The sequence below is a fragment of the Geotrypetes seraphini genome, chromosome 1 (genome assembly GCF_902459505.1).
Source record: "Geotrypetes seraphini chromosome 1, aGeoSer1.1, whole genome shotgun sequence".
Classification (NCBI taxonomy): Eukaryota; Metazoa; Chordata; class Amphibia; order Gymnophiona; family Dermophiidae; genus Geotrypetes; species Geotrypetes seraphini.
In genome coordinates, this window is record NC_047084.1 from 115,763,388 (window position 1) to 115,769,012 (window position 5,625).

Here is a 5,625-nt window from a genome sequence, read left to right on the forward strand (position 1 = left end):
CGGGGGGCGCCGCTCGCAAATCGAGGCACGCAAATCCGAGGCGCCGATTTTGCAAATGTTTTGCTCGTCTTGCAAAACACTCGCAAACCGGTGCACTCATAAACCGAGGTACCACTGTATTGTATTTTTTCCCTTCCCCCCCTTTGTATCTCTAGTTAATTTGATTTATTGATTATATGTCCTGATGTGATCTTTTTCTATCCGTCTCTAACAATTTTTATTCTTTGGAAACCGTCTAGACGTAATGATAGGCGGAATATCAAATCTATATAGATCAAATCAGATGGATGGATGGATGCGCCAGCATAACTGAAACGCATGGACAGATTTCAACTAAACTTGGTGTACATATCACTTGCTATCGGGGGGGGGGGGGGGGAAATACTGTGGGGGTGGAAAGGGGTGACACACACAGATGCATCAGAATTTAAATATATAGATGGACCAATGGTGTGAAGCTTGGGGAATGATGTCACACGGTCAGAATGATGTCACAGTCAGTATATAAGGAAGGGCACTTGTGGTGTGGTGAAGCCTAAACAGAAACCAAAACCCAAAGGAATTTATATCTGGGCAACTCCGGGTGACCAGCTACTACTTCATACACTTGAAACTTGAAGAACTACATAAGAACATAAGAAATGCCTTCACCGGATCAGACCGAGGTCCATCTTGTCCGGCGATCCGCCCACGCGGCGGCCCATTTAAGTACACTTTTTAGGAGACCCGGATTTCCCGTATCCCTCAATATGGTTTTCAAGAAGATGTGCATCCAACTTGCGCTTGAAACTTGGAACAGTAGTCTCCGCCACAACCTCCTCCGGGAGAGCATTCCAAGCGCCAACCACTCGCTGTGTGAAACAGAACTTCCTGACATTTGCCCTGAACCTGCTGCTACTCAGTTTCAGGCTATGACCCCGTGTCCGTGTCACCTCCGAAAATGTTAGTAATGCTGTTTCCTGGTCTATTTTATCAGCAGTGACTTGACACCATAAAGCACCTTAAACCTGGCTGTTTTGGACGTATTTATCATAATGTAAGAATATTTATCGCAATGGAACTCATTCTCAAAAGTGGCACCTGGACATTTTATTCACTAAGACATCCAAATCACCATTTCCGAAACCTATTTCCTAGGTGTTTTTCTATGCTATTGGTCAGTTGTTCATCTAAATTCCAAGGGAGAGGTTGGGACTAGAGCAGGCTTATGATTTGTACGTTTTGCAGTGATAAACATTCTCCAAAACATCCAGGGCATAATTTGGACGTTTAGGGCTAGATCTGTTTTAATAATGAATAACAAGGTGCCCAAACTGACCACTAGAGGCCAAGGGGGGCATAACCCCCCCTCACATTCCCCCAGTGGTCACTGACCCCTCCCACCCCAAAGATGTGATTGCTTGCTTGTATGATAGCTGCAGACCCTATGGCCAGTCCTATGAGAGCAGTAGGCAGGTTCTGGTTAGCCTAGTGGTCAGTGCCCTGCGTTTTTCATTTGGACTATTTTGTTTTTCAAAAATGATTTAAAAAAGCTGTTTTAGCGCTAAACGCTAACAAGTCCGTAGGATATACAGTACTCCCCCGATATTCGCAGGGGTTCCGTTCCAGGAACCCCCGTGAATCTTGAAAAACCGTGAATACGGTTTTTCATGGGGGAGACAAGAGGGCAGCGGGAGAGCAGCCGGAGCGCTGCAAGTGCAGGAAATCACTCGCGGTACGTTCCGACCGCCTCTTCCTGCACGACGTCGGGCCTTATCCAGTCAGGAGCTGCGTGTCAAAGAAGCAGCTTCTGATTGGATAAGCCCGACTTAGTGCAGGAAGAGGCGGTCGGAGCGTACCGCAAGTGATTTCCTGCAATCGCAGAGCTCCGGCTGCTCTCTCCTGCTGCCGCCTCTTCCTGCACGACGTTGGGCCTTATCCAATCAGGAGCTGTGTGTCAAAGAAGCAGCTTCTGATTGGATAAGGCCCGACTTAGTGCAGAAAGAGTCGGTCGAAGCATACTGCGAGTGATTTCCTGCAGTCGCGGCGCTCCAGCTGCTCTCTCCTGCCTCTCCCGCTGCCCGCCTCTTCCTGCACGACGTCGGGCCTTATGCAATCAGGAGCTGCGTGTCAAAGAAGCAGCTTCTGATTGGATAAGGCCCGACTTAGTGCAGGAAGAGGTGGTCGGAGCTTACCGCGAGTAATTTCCTGCAGTCGCGGCGCTCTGGCTGCTCTCTCCTGCCTCTCCCACTGCCCTCTCCTTGTCAGTGGTTCGCAGTCGGAAAATAGAAACATAGAAATTGACGGCAGGAAAGGGCCACAGCCCATCGAGTCTGCCCATACCAATGACCCACTCCCTGACTTTTACTCCCCTATAGATCCCACGTGAATATCCCATTTTCTCTTAATACCACGAATGACCGGGACCGCGAACCGCTGACCGCGAACGACCAGGGGAACACTGTAATGGATGCACGCCAAAACAGCTAGCATGCCTTAGTAAAAGGACTCCAATATGCACTAAAGTCGACAATAATTATAATAATAATAATTTTATTTCTTATATACTGCTAAAGCCATAGTAGTTCGAGGCGGTTTACAACGAAGGACTGGACAATCGGCGAAAATGGTACAATCAATGAAAATGGTACAAACAGAGAAAAGTAGGAACAATCAGCGAAAATGGTACAATCAGAGAAAATAGATACGATCAGAGCAAAAACGTACAGTGAAGGTCAAGAAAGATATTAAAAAAAAAGGGTAAAATCAGCAGAAGAAGAAAGGTCATTTTGGGGGGGGGGGGAAGAGAGATATTTTGCTTGTTCGAAAACGGCTGTTTTCTCTAGGCAATATTTGGACACTTTTTTGAAAACATCTAAACTTGGGGCTCCTTTTACGTCTTTAGCGCACGCAGGAAATTACCGCATGCTACACCACGCGCTGCGCTTCTAGAACTGACGCCAGTCTTGAATTTTGTCATCCGCACTGAAGTTATACGTCAGGGTATATGCGTAAAATGAACACGGCGTTAGTTTGTGGAGAGGGAGGAATCGGAGAAGAGGAAAGAGAGAGGAGAGGGTATGTGAGTGTGTCCACAGGGGATAAAAAAAAAGGGAGCAAATAGAGATGAATGTCACGTTTTGAAAATTAAGTTCAAGCAAAGTTAACAGAACACAATGTTTCATTGCTAAGAAGGGCAAATGGCCAGACCACATGTAGAGCAGATCCAAATTGGCTTCATGGAAATTTGTTATTGTTAAAACAACTTATGGGTAGCGAAGGTCAACCCTCTCCAAGAAACCTAGCGTGGCTTTTTTTTCTGGACCACTTTGTTCGCGAGAAGTTTACTTTTTCTTATCTCTTTATTTTCAGCCAGAAAAGTCTGTTTCCATCTGGTGCTCATCAGAAAGTCATCATGTAAAAGCCTGGAGAATGTTTCCTGCTTTATCTCAAATCTTTTCATCGGCAGAGGCCAAATCTGACAGGTCCAAGAGCAGGATGAAACCTCATCAGTCACTGCCTCTCGAAGAAAAGACAGTTCTAGAAGTGAGTGCCCACTTTCATTGCATTACATTACATTTGTGATTTCTATTCTGCCTGCGCCTTGCGGTTCTAAGCGGATTACGGTTAAAAGAGATCAGGATATTACCGAGAGAATTACATAACAACGATTTAAGTAAATTACATGTTGTGGTATAGAAATACAAGTTTAAGATATCTGGATTTATCGATAGAATAACTTGACAGGGTTCAAGTAGTTACAAGGTTCAGTGGGGAAAACAATATAGGCAACTGAAGAAAGATACCTAACTTTGAAGGAATCAGTTAAGTGGATACCTAGGGGAGATGCTTATTTAGGAGAAGGTTAAATGGATACCTAAGGGAGATGCTTATTTAGGAGAAGGTTAAGTGGATACCTAAGGGAGATGCTTATTTAGGAGAAGGTTAAGTGGATACCTAAGGGAGATGCTTATTTTAGGAGAAGGTTAAGTGGATACCTAAGGGAGATGCTTATTTAGGAGAAGGTTAAGTGGATACCTAAGGGAGATGCTTATTTAGGAGAAGGTTAAGTGGATACCTAAGGGAGATGCTTATTTAGGAGAAGGTTAAGTGGATACCTAAGGGAGATGCTTATTTAGGAGAAGGTTAAGTGGATACCTAAGGGAGATGCTTATTTAGGAGAAGGTTAAATGGATACCTAAGGGAGAGGCTTATTTAGGAGAAGGTTTAAGTGGATACCTAAGGGAGATGCTTATTTAGGAGAAGGTTAAGTGGATACCTAAGGGAGATGCTTATTTAGGAGAAGGTTAAGTGGATACCCTAAGGGAGATGCTTATTTAGGAGAAGGTTAGTGGATACCTAAGGGAGATGCTTATTTAGGAGAAGGTTAAATGGATACCTAAGGGGAGATGCTTATTTTAGGAGAAGGTTAAGTGGATACCTAAGGGAGATGCTTATTTAGGAGAAGGTTAAGTGGATACCTAAGGGAGATGCTTATTTAGGAGAAGGTTAAATGGATACCTAAGGGAGATGCTTATTTAGGAGAAGGTTAAGTGGATACCTAAGGAGATGCTTATTTAGGAGAAGGTTAAGTGGATACCTAAGGGAGATGCTTATTTAGGAGAAGGTTAAGTGGATACCTAAGGGAGATGCTTATTTAGGAGAAGGTTAAGTGGATACCTAAGGGAGATGCTTATTTAGGAGAAGGTTAAATGGATACCTAAGGGAGATGCTTATTTAGGAGAAGGTTAAGATGGATACCTAAGGGAGATGCTTATTTAGGAGAAGGTTAAGTGCGGATACCTAGGGGAGATGCTTATTTAGTGAGAAGGTTTTAAGTGGATACCTATGGGAGTATGCTTATTTAGGAGTCTGGATATTTTTGGTAAATGAGGTTCGAGGGGATGACTAGTGTGTTATTTGCTGGGAGAGTGCATGTGCGATTGGGAGGGGAATATTAAGTAAGGACGTGTTTTTGAAAAGGAAATGTTTTGATTTCTTTCCGAAACACTTTGATGATCTGTTGTTTTGATCATCAGTTTGGTGATGGTGGGGTCAATTTTCGCTGCCTGAGTTGCTAGAAGGCTGTCGTAAAGTTTCTTACGTCGGGTACCATTATGAGGGGGGAAGGTGAAAAGGTTCTGAGTTCTTCTTGATCTGGGTAGTCGGTAGCGGCAAAGACGGTTGTTCAGGTAATTGGGGGCCATACCATGGGTTGCTAAGTATGCACTTAGACCCAGTGGCGTAGCCAGACAGACAATTTTGGGCGGGCCTGAGACCAAAGTGGGCATCTCCCTCCCCCTCCCCCTGCACAGACTCTTTTTCCCTCCCTCCCGCCTAGGGTTGCCAGAAGGAAAATCCGGACCCATGGCCTCGCCGCCCAGTTCCGGCCCGCTCCGCCTGTGTCACGCCCCGCCCCCCACATAGCATCTGCGCATGTGTGCCGTGTGACATCGCCGGCGTTGCGTATGCGTGGATGCCCCTTCCCGACGCGATTTTGACGGGAAGCTTTTCAAAACCCGGAAAAAGTGCCAAGTTTTGAAAAGCCGTCCGGACACCTGGGCATGTCCTGGAAAAGGAGGACATGTCCGGGAAATCCGGACACCTGATAACCCTATTCCCACCCACTTCCAAGCATGCCATTCA